General features: G+C 42.1%; 1 long non-coding RNA gene across 1 annotated transcript; it reads right to left on the minus strand.

The window, feature by feature from the left end:
- Window positions 1-10,839: 10,839 nt before the first annotated feature.
- Window positions 10,840-21,160, minus strand: LOC125094813 (uncharacterized). The gene is made up of 4 exons (XR_007125709.1): window positions 20,546-21,160; window positions 17,680-17,819; window positions 16,802-16,910; window positions 10,840-13,686 (listed from the first exon to the last, which is right to left on the minus strand). It is a non-coding gene; the product is annotated as an uncharacterized LOC125094813 (long non-coding RNA).
- Between the last annotated feature and the right edge of the window lie 344 nt (window positions 21,161-21,504).

Raw genomic sequence — 21,504 nt, forward strand, 5'->3', positions numbered from 1 at the left:
AAGTATTGGAACAAAACAATAAGGATATAGGCTCTTACTATTTATGTATGTGTATATACACACACACACGCAGAGATATTTTGATGAATCAATATATATGATGGTGGAAAACATTTGGAAAGGAACTATACTTAATATTTTTGTTCAGTGTCATAGATGAAAATAAGACCATCCTATGTCATTATTTCCACCATGAGATTAGTTCCATTTTATGTTGCCAGACACAAGATTTATCACTGCCTTTGAAAATCATCAAAGATCTGAAAACTAGGGGTGCCTGGGTGGCTCAGTGGGTTAAAGCCTCTGCTTTCGGCTCAGGTCATGATCTCAGGGTCCTGGGATCAAGCCCTGTATCGGGCTCTCTGCTCAGCAGGGAGCCTGCTTCCCCTTCTCTCTCTGCCTGCCTCTCTGCCCACTTGTGATCTCTCTATCTGTGTAAAATAAATAAATAAAAATCTTAAAAAAAAAAAAAAAAGATCTGAAAACTAGATTGTTCAGAATAATTCAAAATAGCACAGACTTTCTTGGAGAAAAATGTTTTCCACCATATTTTCATTATTTGGTTAATACATTAATACATTATGATTTTTTTAGTATTCTTGGTGGCATTGAATTTCATAGAGAAAAAATTCAGCATGCCTGTAATCATTATATATGTATATTTATTTTCTTTTCATTACTTAAAATTTCACTGTTAGTTTTATTAAAAAGCTCTGAAGCTGTCGTGGGTTCTTTAAGCAATCAAAACGGCAAATAATGACGCCACTGCTTTCTCTCTGCTCGTTTTCCTCTCTCCTCTCTCCCTTCCTTTTATGTGTGCCTGCGGGTGTGCGTGTGCACACACACACGCACACACACACACCCCCCCTTCGACGTATAAACGCATACACACAGCTGTGTGACACTCACTGGCCAAAAAATCTAAGGATGTTGTAACCCATTACAAACCCCTTCCTGGGGCTCTTTAATGCGACTAAAATTAGAGAAATCCAAACTAAATTCAGAGCAGCCTCCTCACAACTGTACTCAATGACCACAGCTGGCGACTTCAGGGGAAAACAAATCCTCTGCAGTGTTGGGATCCACCACAGAAGCCAGTCTGAATGGAGGCAGTCAGTGGCCACGGGTAGGCTGGGGAGGTCATCTGTATGCCGGTCGGCTCAGTACTGACACAGGTCTATCTCTTAAAGCGTTGCCTTGAGAGCCACAGAGAATAAATACCTAGCTATACCCGCTCATTCTTGTCCTTTTTTAGTATCTTCTCTGAGGCACAAGGACCACAAACTCATTCTCTACAAGTAATTTCATTTTCATCTTAGGGTGTGTGGAGGGTTATGAACAAGTACGGCTTAGCTCACTGGCCTCCTGGGGTGCTGATGGCCAGTTTACATCCTGTATGAATGAATTCCCTTGGGGGTTACACGGAGTGAATCTGGCTCTGAGAGCAGCCAAGTGCTTCTATTATCCAAAATATCTAAGCAGTGAGGATTCTGGAAGGCTTAAATATGGCTGGCACCCATTTGGCAATATTGTTCTAAGTCTCAGATTACTGCAGAACCTTCCAAATAGCAAGTTGAAAAAAGTGAAACTGTTTCCAAAACCCTTCTCAGTTGATAAACGTATTTTTCAAAGCTTTACTGGTATAAATACAGGTCACTCTTAAGAGATCAAGTTCAGTATTGCACATGCTCCAACAAATGTTTACAGACTAGTGATAATGGATATAACAGGTATATGTATTTTTAAATTAGTCAAATAATCAGGAATGCAAGGAGCAGGCTCTTTTGTTTACCAGAGTCCCACAGCTGTGCTAAACTTTCACAGCTACTGGTCATGGTTTACCTGGAAGCCATGAGATCCTACCGGTCCCGTTGGGGAGGGCACAGCCCCTGCTCTGTGGCTGGGGTCATAGAGAAAAAGGGGATGACTCGTGGCCCAAAGAACCCAAGGAATCAGAACATCTGAGATCTAGAATCTATTCCATCTGGGGTTGGCTGTGTGTAACTTTAAGCCAGTTACTTTTCAGGACTTTAGTTCTCCATCTGTCAAGCAGACATCGTAAATCCTGTTCTACCTGCCTCCCAGCATTTTTGTGAAAATGAAAAGGGGCATTTCATATGAAGTCATACTGCAAATTACAAATTGCCATAGAAACACCATTTAGGATCATTCACTCATGCTTGCAAAGTTAAAACATGCATTAATTTGGCAAACTTTCATAGTGAGCTTGTCATGTGCTGAGCTGCATGTAGCATGTTGGACTGGTCTGTCTTTAGACAATTCCGATTTCAGGACCTCTATGAGTGACCCCCAGATCTGCTCAGAGGCCATTTGTCAAGGATGCAAAACATGCATTTTAAATAGTCCCTTCAGCCTGCCACCCAGTAAGAAAGCTCTACCTACCCACCGCTGTTCGTACTGTTTGGTAACTCCTTCCTGTAACAGGAACAGGAAAATAAATGGGATGGGTGATCCCCACAAGCAGTGAGTGAACAGAATAAAAACATTAACCTAGATATGAAGGAGTGGGAGGATGGAGATCCTGAGATGCCTGAGGCACTACATACACAGAAGCCATCAGAGTGCTAAGTAGTCAAGACGTTCTACCTATGGATGAAACATGACACACTGGATGTACAAGACATTTATGTATTCAAAATAGACCAAATGCACATGAGCTCTCAGTATTCATGAGGTCTTAGGTCAGCCACCCTTTGGTGGCAACCCATTCTGTCCCCAGAGCTTCCAACCCCAGAAATACTGACAAGACCCATGGTTATGGTTATTCAACAGGCTCTTTGACAATCTACAGCCATTATCCCTGTGTCTCTCCAAAAGAACAAGTGTCTGTCATTGACCCGGGGTATCTGGCTCACATCTCAATCACCCCGTCCGCAGGAAAGACTGAGGAGGTAGAGAGATGGAACGTGTGACCATCACATGCCCCACATTCTAGGTAGAACACTTTGGTTATCCTGTCAGCCCACCCCATGTGTCCCTCCCCTCAAGTCTAGCTGCCTGGTTTTTTTTTTTTTTTGTTTTTGTTTTTGTTTTGCTTTTTAAAGATTTTATTTATTTGATAGAGATCACAAGGAGGCAGAAAGGCAGACAGAGAGAGGAGGAAGCAGGCTCCCTGCTGAGCGGAGAGCCCAATGCGGGGCTTGATCCCAGGACCCTGAGATCATGACCTGAGCCAAAGGCAGAGGCTTTAACCCACTGAGCCACCCAGGCGCCCCCTAGCAGCCTGTTTTAAACAGATTAATAAACCATGGTGTGTGGGAAATTAAATTGATCTCTGAGTTTTGTTTTGTTTTCTGCTCTGTGACCCTCTTAGGATCAATTTCCTAAGGCTGCCAATGCATGGAAGTCACTTCCCACATGACACCAGACTTTTAAAGCAGCTGCAGCCTGCAGTTGGACTCTTTATATTAATTCTAATGATAGATACCCTTTCACATACCCACTGCCTCGCTGCTGCTACATTATCTGCAGGTCCTGTTTCTTAGCTGACAACTCTTAAACCAAACCCACGTCATTGCTAATTCTAATGCCCTACATGAATTGAACTCTGTTCCAAGCCCTTTATATCTATGATTCTATTGATTCTTGTGAAAAACCTAGGAGGTTGATAGCGTAATTATGCTCCTCATTTTAAGAGGAAGTAGCAGAGAAGCAGGAAGATTAAGCTGTTTGCCCAAGTTGTTTGCACAAGACCATGCAGATAACAGGTGGGAGAGCTGAGCTCCAACTAGAGCAGTCTTGCCCGAGAACCCTTGCCTTAACTGTCATGTTGAGAGCTGTCTGTAATCTGTCTGTATGGCTTTTGGACTTCCCAGTCTTTTAATGCTCTCTGTCCTTTTGAGCTGTCAACAGAGCTAAGGTCTTCCCATTCCCCACTGCTCAGCCTATGCTGGGAGACAGTGTGAAAAATGTGGAGGCTATTTCAAAGGAGAAGATTGAGGAAAGATGGGAGGCTCACGTCAAAGACTGGAGCACAGCTTTACACCAAGAGCACCTGCACAGATAGGAGTGATTTTTAGAGCAGCTACACCCCTGAGGAGGGGAAGACGGATGCTGTGCTCCCTTGGTAGACAATTCTTTTCCTCTGCAGCCTTCACCACCCAGGGGGACATACACACGTGGTTCAAAGAGAAGGAAGCCGCACTATAACATGCAAATGACTCGAGAAGCTTCAGAAGAAGTTGCAACCCCTTTCTGCTCTAAGCCAGCTCTATAAGGCTTTTCCTGGCACTTGGTATGTCTGATTGCAATCAACCCACACCCCAGCCTGCATAAAAGGCAATGGCTCTACTTTAGAGATGAGGAAGCAGAGGTCCAGAAACACTCTGTAATAGCCCCCAAAGGCAAAGCTAATAAATCGTAAAAGTGGATTACGAACTCAGGTCTCGATGACAGCAGAGCACATGTTCTTTCCATTCTATTTCACTACTGGTGAGCCTCCACCGATAAGAAATGCCAAGAGCCATGTCATCACGCCGCCCTTTCACCCCATTTGCTGAGACACTCCCCGATGATGATTCATTCCTTTTCTTTTTTCCTTTTTTTTCTTCTTTTGAGAGACAGAGAGAGAGAGAGGCAGAGGAAGAGAGAGAATCTCAAGTAGCCTCTGCACAGAGCCCAACACAGGGCTCCATCTCAGGACCCTGAGATCATGACCTGAGTCAAAATCAAGAGTTGGGTGTTCAACCAACTGAGCCACCCAGGCTCCATTTCTGATCCATTTCTGTGGCAGCCCTGCTTCTGGAGATTTGGGTCTGACTGGGTTTAGCATCCAACTGACCTCCTGGGAGACCAGGGGGGTGCAGAGATGAGCAGAAGGCACGGGAGCCATGGACATAGTTAAAGCTAGGGTAACTCTTCTCAGAGAGTGGTTCATTTCTGTAAGTTGTAGGATGTTTCTCCGCCCACCTCCAACCCCAACCACATCCCTTGAGTTTTTGGCTGGATCAGCTTATACAGCAGTCAGCTTTCAAAAATATCTCCTAGGCTACACGTGGCCCAGATTTTCAGACATTCCAGAACTGTCCCATTTGATTTATACATCCCACACCTAACAGATCACTCGGACCGTGCTGACCTGCAGAGCAATTCCCCTCACGTGTCATCTATCATCTGTGCTGACCTTGTTGCAAAAGACAGAAATTCAAGAAAATTCAGAAGACGGTGGGAAATTCGTTCCTGATTTACAGAACCATGATCGCTAGTGGGGACATATAGCACTGACATGCTCTTAAGAAGGGGGCAAATTATGCCTGTAATTCTAATTTATCAAATCGGTTATCACTCTAAATCTAGTTATTAATTAATTCATCTTATTTTTTTTGTTGATTGTGAAACAAGTAACCTGTCTATAAAATTAGTAAATATTTTATAATACTAAAATTGTACAATTCTTATGGATTGTAAACTTCTGTAATATATCTCTCGATGGAAACTTTCTAATTAAAATCTAGATCAATGGGCCCTGAAGTATAGGAAAGGGGCCCCAGGGGACTTTGAAGTTATTGCAAGATTTCTAAGAATCCATATAAACTGAAAAAGAAAACAATAGGCTTTGCTCATGTATGTATTACTACTTTTCAAATGTATGCTTCGATTCAAAATGCAAATTCTCACTGAAGAAAAATGCAAATTCCCATACAATTGATATTGAATTCATGGCAATTCTTGTTCTTAACCATTTATTTAATTGATTAATTCTAAAAGTATATTTCCTGTTACATGGAAAATTCTAGAAGAAAAGGCATTAAAAAAGCATTTTGCCTTCTAAGAGCCTGGGAACCATGGGTCTAGTGGGATTATCTTTTTTTGGTATCGCACCCATTTGAGTCATCAACAGTGAACCTTTGACCTAAGTTGTTAAGATTCCTTCAGAGGCACAAGTGATCTACATCTGGCCTGAGTCAGATGATTCAGACTGACTGGGAGTTCTCTGCTTTTTCCTTTTCCTTTAATTTTATCAATACCAATCAGCACTGTAAACTCTTTTCCGATAGGTTGTAATGGAGGCCAAGGGCAAAGGTCATTTCCTCTTTGGAGTCTCCCTGACCCTACATGCAGAGCTGCTGTCTGTCCTCTGCCCCGATGCCATGCCTTATAATCCCCCTATTATACCACCGAACACACAGCACTTCAAGCATCTGCCCCCATACCTCCAGTTGAGTGAAGGCACAAAGACAGCCAACCCCCCCCCCACAACCCCCTGCCTGCCTAGGAAAAGGAGGTTACTGATCCAGAAGTCCCCTTGTAGAAGAACTACAATGATCATCACAGAGGTTTCATGTAGAAACTACTGGATGAGTTACAGGTGATAATAATTAATTCCCTTCACAGCATGTCTTCATTCTGGCCCTATAACGTGATTTAGAGAAATAAACAAACCAGTGAATTGAGAGAGCAATGACACTAAACACAGAAAACAGAGAACCAGGAAAAGGTCATGGGGTAGGGCTGCTGCCATGTGGAGAAGGAATAGGATATATAATTAAAAATAATAATAATAAATAATAAAAATGATGAGTCACATCTGGTGAGAAACCTGCAGGTAGTTGGATGGGTAGTAATATTCACTCTTACCAAGTGCCTGTTATGACCCTGTCCTGTTGTTCATATTAATGCAAGCACCAACTTATTTCTCTGAAAAATCCCATGAGATATATGCTATCATTCTCCCCATCTTGAAGAAAAGGAAATTTAAACAGAGTCATTGAGTAACTTGCCCCAATTCCCACTCGCAGTTAGTGAGTAGCAGAGGGGGATTCATATACAGATGAGCATGGCTTCTGCGATGGGAAGACATGGATTTCTTTAACCCCCTACACCATCCCCAGTTCCTTAGCATATCCTCAAGTTCAGGAATGAAAGACTGATACAGAGAGAAGACAGTTATCTGGGGACACTTGTTCTAAGAAATATCCATGAGCAGTTATATATGTACCTAATTCTTATGGCAACCCTATGGGAGGCATCGTTACTATACCCGTTTAGAAATAAGGGAACTGAGACAGGGGAATTTATTAACTGACCCAAGATCACACTGGAAGGAAGTGGTAGAACCACTTCTGAGCAGAGATGATCTTATTTATCTTCATCACACAATACGATGCCTGACTTAAGATAAGTGTTCAATAAAGCATTTTGTAAATTAATTAAGTAATCAGTTTCAAGGGTAGACATGTTCTCTAGCTACAGGCAAGACAGTGGGACTGGAAAAGAAGAGAGACAGGAAGGCAGGATTTGTCCCTTCCTCCCTCTCACCATCCTTCCCTCTTTTTCTTTCTTGTTCTTTTGAAAAATACAGATTGAGCATCTACTGTTTCAGAAACTCCAATAGAAAGTATAACAAAATGTGGCTCCTTAAGCTCCAATAAGCTTATAGTAACATGGGGACAGAAACCTGCAATCAAACAATAAAAGTGCAAAGATGCCATGGAAAAATAGTGGCATAGAAGTGTCCATGCGTAGTGACACTTCATATGAAGCTGAATGACCAGTAGAAACCAGAAGGACAAAAAGCAGGAGGGGCGAGCATACCACGTTGACGACACAGGCATGAAGGATGAACTCGCCCGATACAGAAACACAAAAGATCTTCACATGGTTGGAGTGAAGAGGGGAGGTGGTACAAGGTGGAAACATGGGCTGGAGGACCCCCATGTACCGAGCAAAGGAGTCAGAGCATATCTCGTGAAGGAGCAAGAGCCACCAAGGCTTGTGATCAGGAGGATGAGACAATGATCGGATACGCAGTTTAGAAATCTCCCTAGCAGGGGGCGCCTGGGTGGCTCAGTGGGTTAAAGCCTCTGCCTTGGGCTCAGGTCATGATCCCAGGATCCTGGGATCGAGCCCCACATCGGACTCTCTGCTCTGCGGGGAGCCTGCTTCCTCCTCTCTCTCTCTCTCTGCCTGCCTCTCTGCCTACTTGTGATCTCTGTCTGTCAAATAAATAAAATCTTTAAAAAGAAAAGAAAAGAAATCTCCCTAGCAGGACTGTGAAGAAAATGGTGGTGGTGGGAAGTAGGGGCAAGAAGAGTAGTTGGACTATGCTTCTGATGAAGGCTGGGTGGTCCTGGGCTGAGGGCCACGAAACCACCGGTCATGGGAAGCACCTTCACAAAATACTCAGGCTTTCTCGCCCTGCGGAGTTTAAACACTGTCTCCAGCGTATCTAGAATGGAAGGCATGGAGAAGAAGGTGGAATTCAAACAAACTTACGCTAATATAAAGCTTAAATATTTTGACTTTTGCTAGAGATCACTTCAGGTTATGTCTCTGGTTGTATCTTCTCTCTCTAGAACTTCTTTTTAATGAGGGAGGAATAGGAAGAAAACTCGTAGCAGTCTTAAGAGGGATGTATCTCAGTCATCCATGTGACAAGCAGGAATAAAAAGGAATGGATGAATCCCAGCAACACTAGATGTCAGGCCCCCAGCACTTGGAGACGGTGGTAAGAAGGAGCTGAGAAACAGAGAAAAAGGCCAGCATGGCTGAGGTTCCTGCAAGAGGATATGAGCATTAGATAAGTAGCAGGTGTGGAAATGCAGACTGTGAGCCCAGTTATGGACCTGCCATGCTGGAGGTGCCCACAGGACCTTCACATGAAGAGAGGAAGAGACACAGACCAGAGTCATATGTATCCAGGGGCAGTTGAAGCCCTGGGTGTGAATGAGCTTCAACCAGGAACACGTCTAAAGTAATGAGAGAGGAAAACCAAGGTGTGCTTCCAGGCCACATGGCTCTCAAAGGTCTGCAGAAGGGAGACTGAGACAGTGAGTGAGAGGAGGAGGAAATTTTCATAGCAATAGGAGAAAATCAAGGAGAGGGGCATCACAAAAGAAAAGAAGGAGAGAACAATGCAAAAAAGGAGAAGTCAACTTTGTGAACTGTTGCCAAGAGGTCAAGAACAGCCTTGGGTTTCGGCCCCTGGAGGGTGGTGATGATCCTACCTTGACAGTACACTCCAGCGGCTGCAGAAACGGAGGGAGCTGGGGCCTGACCTGTGTGGAGCATCTGGGAAGAAGGACAGCTGGGTTGGATGTTCATAGCTGTCACCTGCATTTCTTCTAAAGACCGTGTTAAAGTAGTCATGCAAGACACATGAAGCCATGTCCTGGTATTGTTTTCCCAATTTACATATACTTTCTCTTTCTTTAAAGCTAGAGGAGGAATCCTCTAAACACTGCCTTTCTTTAGAGTTCCTGGGGCAATGCCAGTCCAGTCCTGTAACTTGTGTTGGGTGTTAGGAACTCCTCAAACAGAGAACTTCTTGTTAATCTCTCCAGATGTGAATTTTAACAGGAGAAACCATAATAACCCATCTCTAAAACAATGAAACAGAAGAAAATCGTGTCCCTGGATTTGGCATTACTTAATATGAGCAGGGCTGTGGTCACGTTCCCTAACTATTTTCCTTTGCTGTCACTAGACTCAGCCCCATTAAAAAGGTGTCAGGAACATGACTTGCGATAGGTTGTGTCCTCCATTTTCCACACCCCAACAATGTTGAACTCGTGGGTCACTGGCAGTGTTTGGATGGAAACTCTGTTTACACCCAGGAGTCCCGCGTTTGGTCTTGAAGTTCAGTTGCCCTAAAAACAGCCAGTTTCAAGTTCATAGAGCTAAAGAATACCCACCAGGCAACTCAAAGCGGTATTTATGCATCCCTGGCAGAAATCGGCCAACACTTTGTAAGCACTTTTACAGCTGTGATGTAATGGTTCTTTTGCAAATGGCAGTAACATAGGGAGCAACCAAGGTCATGTTCTCCCTGTCTGCATTTGACTTGGGAAGAGCTAGCAGAACTCACTACACTTCATGGTAATGGGGACTGCCACTCCGGTTTCACTGGCATTGTGCCCTGGGGGGAAAAGCTTGTCTCAGTTGTTGGGAACATCCTTCTGATACTGTTTTTCGGTACAGTATTAAAATTGCTCCAAGTTGATAATTGTTTCTCCTTGCTAATAACAGCTCTCTTCTTTTTATTTCTTTCTCATTTAGAAGGAAAACTGCAAAGTGCCCCTGTTGAGAGAAATTGTGAGTTCTCTGCATCAGTACGACTCTTTCATGTTTTCTTAGCAACTCACTGAAAGTCTTCAGTCTAATCTGGGCTCGTGGTACCATCTAAACTTGTACGTTACAAGTTACAAGTTTGCTTCACTACCGCCATCCCTCCACCCCCAGACACGCACTCACACCCACGTGCACGCACACATGCCTGCACCATCCTCGTGCATCAGCCAGAAGGTACAAATGTTCTGTTTGTACAACCACTAAAGCACGACTCACGAGCCATTACTGGAGATCACTTTGTCTTTCCTAGGCTGCAGAGGTAGTAGGGGTACTTGGGTAATTTTGCTCTATTCTTGGCTTCGTCAAATAGGTATAATCTCATTTTCTATGTCTGGAGGATTTTGCTGTGCGGTGACTCTTAATAGTTAAGAGGATTGATATGACATGTAGAGTAGTTGAGTGATTAGGTCTTAGAAGGGGATTTTGTGTGTGTGTCTTGTTTTCCTGTTCTATCACGTACTGCAGACTCCTGTGATACCTTGTCAAGAAACTCTGACACATCTTTGGGGATCTTCTGTAGCTTTTCCCCAAGCTTTTTGAGACCCTCCATTAATCTCCTTAACATAGCCAGCCTTGTTCTTTGCAGATCATTTTTCATCAGGGAAATGGTCTTTATTTCCTATTTTCCATGGTCTTCTTATATAGCAAATGCTCAGGTGCCTACACTTTTCTCATCCTTTTAATTTAAAAAGGCACTTCAATTTCTTCGTTGGACACGAGGTCAAATTCTTAAAAACAACAACAAAAATTTGTCAGGACCTGTTCTCAAATTCCCCTGGAGTGAGGAATAACTCACTTTCTCGTGTTTTGTTCACCTGAGCTTATAAAGTGAATTTCATTTTCTCATAAGAGATGATTATATTATTTCAGTGTTTTGAATGGGTTATCCCTAGACTGATATTGTCTTTCTTGCTTGGCCTGTTTTTTTTTTTTTTTCTTTCTTCCTTTTCTCTCCCTTGAACACACCTTTTTTTCTGAACTATTTTTGAGTAACTCAGTGCTGTTTCATCACCAGCATTTAAAGTTACTGAACTAAATGTGTCTAAGATCGATAGACCAGCGTTTGCTTTAAATCTACCTCCACACTCCCAGCTTGGCGTGAAATCTTCACAAGCCAACCCTTTTTGTGGGGATACCAATTACTCATGCATTTCTCAATTCCACTTCATGCTGGTTTCACTCAAAAACAAAGATTTGACACAAAGACCCCAGAGGCCTTGAAGAAGCCAGCTCTCAAATTATGATAATCTTGTCTACATTGTGATATTGGTTTGCTTGAAAATCCCTTTTGGGTGATGCTTTTGGCAGAACAATGACACAATAATTTGTAGCCAGCAACATCCCAGGTAAGAAGGGAAAATGCCTGTGAAACCAGTAACAAGATTAAGTAAGAGCATGGGAGTTCCTTACGACCAAATACCGAAATGTCGCTCTGTAGTGTCAGAGGAAATTCAGGGAGCACACCCTCGCAGAGGATTTTTATGTCAGAAAGCAGCTTTTAAATGTATACAGCTCGGGGATTAATAAGATCCAGAACAAGTTGTGACTCTATCCCTACAGTTCTGTACTGACAGTTCATTCTCTCAGGCAGACAGGAGAAAAGTTCTGGGCTTGAAAAAAGGGCCCACCTGAATCTTAACACAAATTAGCTTAGACATATTGGTATTTTTGGCCAATTCAAGATGAAATTTTAGCTTATGCTATGACTTTGAGTTTTTAATGCTCAGGTAGAATGGGGGGGGCTAATTACTTAAATGTAATGTTTCCCCTAGTCAGAGCAGTGGTTCTCAAAGGACAGTGATTCTGCTCCCTCTTCTCAGGGAACATTTGGCAAATGTCTGCAGATGTCATAACTGAGGGGAGGTTCTCCTGGGTACCAAGTGCCTACAGACCAGAGATGCCACTCTGTACCCCACAAGGCACAGCGTAGCTGTCCACAACAGTTATCCAGGTCACCATCTCAGCAATGCCAAGGATCAGAAACTCACATTTATACTGGCAGAATACACAGTTATGTTATTCCTTAACCTTAGGATAGACAAGGATCAAAACATGAGTTAATAAAGAGCTACTCTACAGCTTCAGGTGCTACTTCTAGAAGAGTCACGAGAACTGTTTTCCATGTCTCTAGCCCCTCAGCTGAAGCTTCATTCAATCAGCCTGAGAAAGAAAATAGCATTTTAGCATTTCGGCGATACAGAGGGACTTACAAGGCATAGTTTCATCACTCAAGCTTAATGCAAAACTAACTTGGTCCCTTACCAATTTTTAAGTAACTTTTGTGTTCATTCTAATTAAAACTTAGTAATGTAAATAACTTTTTTTCCTAAAATATAACAACACATCAATTGTTCAAGCTCACCGCTGAATGACAGAAACAATGAAACTAAGCATTTACTTTCCTCAAACTGTAGCTCAGTAATTTTTAGAGACTGCAAAAGGACAGGTATATGTTCCTAATGGGAACTTTGAAAATAAGACCGGAGGCATTGAAAAGAATGAATTCCAAATCACTCCGTTCTCATATTTGAGAGCACTTTCTTATCTCAGTCATCAGTAATGACTATAAATCTTCACATGGTGATGAAAATGCCTATTCTCTCTTGAGTTGTTAAAGTCTCTAAATTGGTTACTTGCTAACTATGGTTCTCATGTCTTTAGGTTTTAAATGGACGAGACAATATGGGTATTGAAATTTCTAAATTATACTGGATCTGGTTTCAGAAAGGATAACATTACATATTAGAAAAGCATACTGTGTCTTATTCAAATCAGTCATAACCTCATGCCTTGATATCCTAACTCTCAGAAGTTTGGGGCTAAAGAGGCTTGGCCCTGGCCTAGGTCCTTCCACAGTGGGGTGCCGTTTGTCCTGGAAATCTCTGTTGAGGATGGGCAGGTCCCACAGAAATAGTTGGAGTGTCTGTGTGTGTTTATTATGGTTTAGTTTTGAACATCACGCTTTCCCAAGGCAACGTCTTTAGATTTCTCTGTGAGATCATATGTGGAGACATCTCAAAGATATTCTTTCTTACAAATTTCCATCTAAAATACTCACAAATGGACATCTGCTGAGTCCAAGTTTCCAAAGAAAGCCATGTCACAGTGTTCTCTAGACTGACTCCTGAGCCCACTATCATGGGACAATAGAAGCACGTGTTCCTTACTCTGATTTCTCTCTGGAAAGACAACCGTACTTTTGATGACTGCCATCAAATAATATTCTTCAATACATAAAGGCAAAAAAGGTACCACTAACCACCTGTTCAGTGGTAATGTGTAGAGATCCCATTATCCTTTCTCTGTCTTCTGCATGTGATACCTTCTTCTGCCTCACTCTCTACATCAAATTCCTTGTTCTTAGTCAAAACTGTTTATAAAAAGTCAAAGTTTCCAAAGAGTCTTCCCTGAAAATTATTTCAATGAATATATTCATTGAACATGCTCAGTGTCGAATGTCACAAAATAGCTGGGAAGGAGCCCAGTGATGGCAGCATCATGCTCTCTCCAGATAATGTGCAAGTGTGCGTAAGAAAATGCTTCTTCTGGCTTAGTTTTGAACATCACGCTTTCCCAAGGTGGCTTCTTCAGTTTTCTCTGTGGAGATTGTACATGGAGACATCCTAAAGACATTCTCTCACCTCCTATCTAAAATACTTCAGGACGACCTATCTCCAACACTGTGTAGTCCACCTGCTGACACTGGCCGGTGGCAGTTCTGGGATCACAGCACACTGCTCACCTTGGGAGATGGGTAATCCCCGTCCCCAGCACGTGTGTTGGCTCGGGCTCCCCCAGCTTTTGCTGATACTCCAGTTTAGCCAGGTGGCCTTGCTGAGCTCCTGTCTGTCTTGTAGGCTTCCGGTGCGGGGGAGGCTCTTTACAGTTCTGTTTTCTTGGGTCTAGTACATTACCCTACACATAGGAGACAGTATAGCGTCACTGAATTAATAAAGGAATGACTGATGAGGCCTCAACCTCTAAAGGAAGTTGCAAATCAAACAGGGAAAGCTGACTATTGAGCAGGAAAATGGAATGGGTAATGTTATGGATTGAATTGTGTTCCCCCCAAATTCCTACAATGAAGCCCTATTCTAAAATGTGAATGCATTTGGAGATAGGAACTCCAAGGAGACAATTAAGGTTTAAATAATGTCTTAAGGATGGGTCCTAATCCAAATCTGACTGATGTCCTTATTAAAAAAAAAAAAAATGTACACATACTGAGACACTGGGGATACATGAATGCAGAGAAAGGGAGCTCGTATGAAGACACAGGAGAAGGTGGCCATCTGAGAGCCTCAGAGAGAGGCTTCAGGGAAAACCACTCTGTGGACACCTTCATCTCCTGGATCTCCAGCTTCTGGAATTGCGAGAGAATACATTTCCATTGTTTAAGTCCCACAGCCTGTGGACTTCTCTTATGGCAGACCCAGCAGATGGACCCAAGTGAGAGCACAAATACTGGCTGAGTGCCTACTGTGCGCCAAGCACAGTGTTAGGCTCTGTAATATCCTAACTCATTTTAATAGTCACAGTGTATCCAGATGATGCTGACCAAATAAACCACTGAAACAATGTCTTGTAAGATTATTACATTCATTTTCTTATGATTGTATCTAGTTTCTACTACATAAAGTCATTGGCACCCTTGATTAATTAGACTGCCCCCTAGATTAATGCTTGCATTTTGTTGGGCAACATTTTTTCATTGAATTAAAATGGAAATCCCTTCCAATGTGATACAGTGAAGTCCTTTGAACCAATCATTAGATCATTTCTAGTCTTTTGATATGTCAAAATAGGTATTTAAGTTATAAACTAATAAATTAGTAAGTTCTCTTTCTTTTGTATGCTTATGATAATTTGACGGCATCTTTATATAGGAGATGCCCCTGAGAGTGCTTTTCATCCTCTGCCTTACAACATTACTTATTACTATTATTCACTTTCTAGCTTGCCCACGAGACTATACTTTATGGAAGTGGGGATCATATTGGTCAGTGTCCTCATCCTTAAAGTGGAAATTCAATAAACACTTGCTCCATGAGCTTAAATGAAATGATGGATGTATGTAAGACACTCAGCACCAAACCTGACATTCAGTAAAGACAAGTATTAGGTGCCACTGCAGTTCTGTTATTATTATCATTACATTACCTCTCACTATCCTAACTGTGCTGAGTACAGTGCCTGAGCCATTATGGTTCCCCTAGTGTTTGTACGATGAATGAATGAAAATCATTCTGCCTTCAATTATGGGAAAGGCACATCAGTTCATGCTAGAACAGAGGCTAGGACAGGGGATGTTTTCATTTGTTTTTTACCTTGTTATTATCCACTAACTAGCCCAGTGTTTGGCAGTGAGTGAAAACCCAGTCAGCATTGACTGGGATTCATTAAAGGCCTGAGTAGCATAGGTGCACAGTGGAAAGACTTCCACAGATTATTCAGGGATAGGGAACCTTTCCTGACCCATTTCCCTCACAAGTTCAGAAAGGCAAAACACATAGAGGCAATCCTTCCAACAACTTTATAAGTTGGTTACTTCCGGTTTCCTGGGAGGTTTCTGCAGGAGTAACCTCTGCTCTGTTTTGCTTCTTACTCCATTAACCAAAGACTAGGTACATGACAAACATTATTAGTAATTGGAATGTCTGTCTTCTTATATTTATTTTAGTATGTCTCAAGAGTTCTATTGATCTGAATTCAACAGATTTATGTTGATATGTTATTGCTTTACTCTTGAACCTTTAACAAAGTGATCTTTGGTATAGTATGTGACAAAATATACAACATCAACTTAAAAATAAGTCAGTAAATTATTCAATATTATAGCATATATTTAAGTGCCATGCAATAGTGTTCATAACATTTAAAGAAAAACTTTATCTTCTTTTACCTAACAATGGCAGTGCTTCCATTTACTGTTAAATAATTAAATAAAAATAATGCATTTTCAACAAATAAAAATTGCATATTGTATCATTTTTGGTTGGGTACGGAAGGCGTGCACATGCATGTATTTTAAATAATAGACTGAAATTTAACTATAATTATAACATCAAATATGCTTTCATAAACTGATGCTTATAATCCTTTTTCTGAAAAAAAAAAGGAGTATATTTTTATAGTTTTTGTGTGTTGTTTCTAAATTAGGGAATGGGAGTCTTCAGGCTGCTCTTTGCGAGCTCCTTTCTAAAAATAATACATTGAGGACATGGAAAGTCTTTATTCTCAACAAATGAAAAGACAATTTGGATATAATCATTACTACATTTCCCTTTTCAACATTTGTTTTTGAAGAGCTGGAGCCATCCTGAGAAGCCGCATAAGAATTTGGATTAGATGAATGCTAATTATTGACCTGCTCATCAATTCACCTTCAGGCAAATTTGCAGAATTAGTGTCATTTTGTACACTTCAATGCTTGTTGTATTTGACCATCAATGTTTAAAAACAATAACATAGGCAGAATGACTATTATCATCTAATGCATATTAGCAGCATTGACCTGTGAGCTTGATTCCTTATGATATCCATCTGGTCACCACCACATAGGACCCAGCAACAGAGGTTCTGAAATAGCCCACTTTAAAAAGATAAACCTCCAAATCAATATTATATTCACTTCTTTACAAAGCACACATCAAGACTGATAGTATTACTATCTTTGATAAGGGAGAGGAACCCCTGGAAATTGGTGACTCACCAGTGGGGAAGAACTTCTAGATCTTCTTCCTCCCTCTTTGAATAGGACTCGCAGAATTTGGCCACCATTTAAAGTGAATAGGAGGAAGACAATCAGCAGTGCCGAGTCTCTTTTCAAAAGGAAGGGGAGAGACATATGGAGTGGAGGATTATAGTAAATAGACACAGTAATGATGTATTCTTAAGAAGTTTACCTTCTTGTTGGATGCATTTCATATCCCAGGTTCTATAACCTCTTCACACACAAGATGAAGATGGAATTACTAATGCAATTTGGAAATACTATTTCCATTCTGTGCATATATGCAGTGGGGAGGGGGTATCAGCATTGCAATAGGGCCTCCTTGATGTTTAGAGCTACACATTCTTAGGACTAAGGTGTTAGGCTGCTCTGTAGAATCCACATGGAGTATGCTCTTGAAGTCTAATTCGACAGCATCTTCCCTGGGCCTGCTGTTGCCCTCGGCCTTGAAACCCACATTCTTTAAGATATCCTTGGCCATCTTCTCTGGGTGCCCTATACCTCCAAAATTCTATTTGCATAATTTCTCTCTTTCCATAACCCAGTTCTCTAAGATCATATATTAGCTCCTTCCACTGACCTAACCTTCTGACTTTTCCCTTCAACACCATTTCAGAGGCTCTAGCCATGCATCTCCCCCTTGCTTTAGTATGGTCTGTTAGGTCATAGGACTTTCCTTGTCATTAATCCCACCAGACCAAATCTGTGTTTTGTAGAAGTAGAAATCCACACATACTCCTAAAGCAACATATTTCCAATCCTTATAACTGACTTTAAAGTTCACTTCCTAAAATAGCTTTTGCTTTATGCAATATGTGATGATTCATATGTAGCCATTCATCAGAGTACATTCTTACCAGATTAATCTTCTAGTTAAAATGCTTTTATTTCTTCATGACTCTGCTCACAACACAAGTTTGCCTGGATTTCAAAGCCCACCATCAACTTAACAAATTCAGTATAATTCATTCCCCAACAATAAGGTAGGGGTGGAGTCCTAAAAAAAAAAAAAAACACAGAAATTTAGGAATCATGTACTTTAGCAGAAAGGGACACAGAGGTAGCATAACTGCTTTCACTTATTTAATTATAAATTAGGACCTGAGCATTGGCATTCCTCATTAAAGTTGACCTGAAAGGTTAATGAAGAGTTAGGGGACTCAGAACCCAAAACTCGTGCCATATTTATTCCTGCTGCTCTGGATTTCATTTTTTTTTTTTTTTTTTTTTTTTTATGTTTGAAACAAGACTTTGTATTGAAATTCTTTTATATGTGAGGGCATGCAGATGACACACATATACCCCTACCTATTCAAATGCCCCATCTCCTGATAGGTAAAGTCAGCATCTGGACCACCCCAATGAAGAGTGGAAAGTGCCTAGACTGGGAGTCAAAGGACGAATTCTACTTCTGTTCTCAGCCTTTGCTCAACTGTCTTCCTGTCATGTGAAACTACATAAATGATGTAATCATTTTTTTTTAAGATTTTATTTATTTATTTGACAGACAGAGATCACAAGTAGGCAGAGAGGTGGGCAGAGAGGGTGGGAAGAGAAGCAGGCTCCCTGCTGGGCAGAGAGCCTGATGCAGGACTCGATCCCAGGACCCTGGGATCATGGCCTGAGCCGAAGGCAGCAGCTTAACCCACTGATCCTCCCAGGCGCCTCAATGCCATAATCATTTTTGAACTTCAGCTTCTTCATCTCATGCCAAAAACCTCATCCTATGGCTCCAGTTGCACCATCCTACATAGCAAGCACGATGCTCTTCAGGAGTTAGGTAAACATACACAGTAACAGTTCTTTTTCCCTCTCAGTTACTTACTGTCTCAACGCCCTTGTTAACAGGAAGTTTCATAGCTCCTCTTGCTATATCCCTTCAAACCCAAGTCCTCTCGAGACATACTCAGCTTAAAAATGGTCAGTGCTACTTCCAAACATTAGACAAAAAAAAACAGGAACGTCCAATCAGTCCTTTGACAACTGCTGCTTTGATTGCTTCCACGGGATGTTGCTATTGAACTGACACTACGTAGTCCTACAGCTCTCTGTCTCGATTCCAGGTACCTCAACTAGTCTAGAACTTGCCAGAAGCCAGAGAAGAGCTTCATACGTAACGTGCGGAGTTGGCACCAAAAGCAAGTATGACGTGGAGCTTAAGAAAAACCTTTCCCGATTGTCACAACCATGGAGCTCTGGATGTCCCAAATTGCACTAAAAATCAGGTGGTATGCTGTGTAGTCACGATAGCAGCCCTGGTGTTTCGGTTCCTCAGTGGTAGAACTTTGGTAGAGAGAACTCTAGAGTCTTCTGTGAAGTGTATTTTTGGAAAATTGGTGTTTATTTGAATTAGGGCTCGTGTTATTGGAAAACGTTGTGTACACAGACATGCATATAAATGCCTAACTCTTCAGAGGACTATTCTGAGGGTAAATGATTAACAAGAGTCAAGGAACATTAAGCAACACTCCTTAGGGAACCACCCTAGCCACCTAAAATACAGATAAGGCTTTTTTTTTTTTTTTTTTTTTTTAACCACCCTTGACAAGCCTTCAATAGAGGAAAGTAAATACGACTTACAAGTTCATTGTTCCCTTAGTCCACCCTCAATGCCCAGATACTGTTCCCCAAAGCACGGCATCGCATGAATAACTGGGCCCTCAAATGGCTTCCGGCCTTAACATCATGCTCTGCCAAAGCTAAATCTCAAATCTCCAAAGCTAAAATCTCAAACTGGATTGCAAATTCCCTGGGGACAGAGGCCGTGGCTGCCCATGGCATGACAGTTCTACAGCATCATAATGGCAAGGACAGGTAAAGGGTTCTAGAAGCACTTGTCAATTTACTAGTTTATAGGCACAATTAACTGCTGCTACTTTCAAATTATATCTCCTCCGCTAAACTTTCCTGCCTACGGGACGCAGCTGTCAGTTGTGAGGTTCTTCAGTGTTTACTCTTCCCGATGGATGGCTTTGAAAGGATGATTTGAAAAAGAAGGAAATATTCCTATCTGTATTTCAGTCACATAGATGATTCTTCGACGGCTGCTTACTTGTACTGTGCTCTTCACGGTCCCCCATGGCAGCCACACAAAGAGGCAGATCTTCTCACACATTTTGGTGGGCAGGTGAGCATTTCCATTGGCAGGAGCTCTGACTGAACTAAACTCCCAGTGTCAAAAAACACAGTTCACAGCCTGCTCCACAGCCCCCTCCCCCAATGACATATCCAGATCCAAGAACCTGAGTGCCACGTGGCCACGGTTAAGATGGAACCTGCTGCCCATGTGCAGAGCAGGATGCAAATCCAGAGCCCGGGCTGGAGGGACTGGAGTCTTTTAAGCTCCAGCTGCCGTTTTTAGCCCTTGTAATCCTGACTCTGTGCGTCATCCCACGTCCAGCCGTATTTCTTCCAGTGCTGCAGCAAATGAGAACATGAGCTTACAGCTCCAACAAAACCATATCAGAAACACATTTCAAGCTTCCCGTGCATACAGTAGCTTAGGACTGCATTACGTTTTCTAGGTAAGGGCTGCACTTTCCACCCACACTCCCTGTTGACACAGCATGAAAGTGCCCACAGATGCTGCTTCTGCCTTGAAATGGAGGTGTTCACGTGCGCCTGAGTCACGTTTGTTGGGAATTTCATGAAGGTGAAGCTGTGAGGGTGGCATGTTATCCTGTTTTTCATTTCAATTCAAAAGCAACATCTTCTGTCACTTACCAGGAAGCATAGCTAGCGAACATGAAGCTCACCCCTGGCAGTGAACCATCTCCAGCAGCCCCAGACTCATGGGATTCCTGCAGATAACATCAAACGGGACAAGTCGAGCAAAACACTAGGGTGAAATTGAATGTATCTTGAGGAGGAAAACCTGAACCAAGATCAGAGGTTTTATGAAAATCTTAAATAATGTAAACATTGCTGGCTTCAGAGAGTTTAATAAAATGCATACAAACTTTATATTAAAAAAAAAAAATTAAAGCTAAGCATTGCTTAACTCAGTTTTGGTCTTCCAAACAGGCAGTTACTGTTTTGTTAGATCAAAGATGGGAAGGCAATAAGAAGTGTCTGATATAGTGAAGACAGGGCTGGTGGGAGACAACAGCACATAGAGAGCGAGGAGGTGGAATGAGTCTTGTGGAGGGTCCGGGTGTGAGGGGTTGGGGTGAGGGGAGCCAGCAGAGAGGAGCGGGTGGTCCCGGCCCAGAAGAGCAGCAGTGAAGTCGATGTGGGGATTGAAGCTTGCGCTCAGTGAAGGCCACACCTGCCAGGAGCACCTGCCTGCCCTGAGCAGATCATCCCCGGAGCCCACACAACCTGCAGTGATGAAACAGCTTCAAGCCCCTCACCTTGTACCTTCACATCCCACACCCAGATGCTTGCAATTCCTCTAACAGAACCCAGCCTGAGATTACCCAGTAGTACTAAGATCCCTCAAGGGTAATGCTGTGTAAAGTTCATATTCAAATAAAATCAAATATATCAGATGAAAGGTTTTTGTATGCTGCAGAAAGAAACATGGGAACCTGAAAGTAAGCAAAAGATGGGAAGAAAGGGTAAAGGGACCTCCTATGCAGGAAGCCAGGATTTATGGGAGTTTGGCTTATTTGGGGGAATTTACCTAGCTTGTTCTGCCAAGAAATATGAGCAAGGGTTTCGGTTTATTTTCATGAAGAACC

This window comes from Lutra lutra, chromosome 3, assembly GCF_902655055.1.
Source record: "Lutra lutra chromosome 3, mLutLut1.2, whole genome shotgun sequence".
In the NCBI taxonomy this organism is placed as follows: Eukaryota; Metazoa; Chordata; class Mammalia; order Carnivora; family Mustelidae; genus Lutra; species Lutra lutra.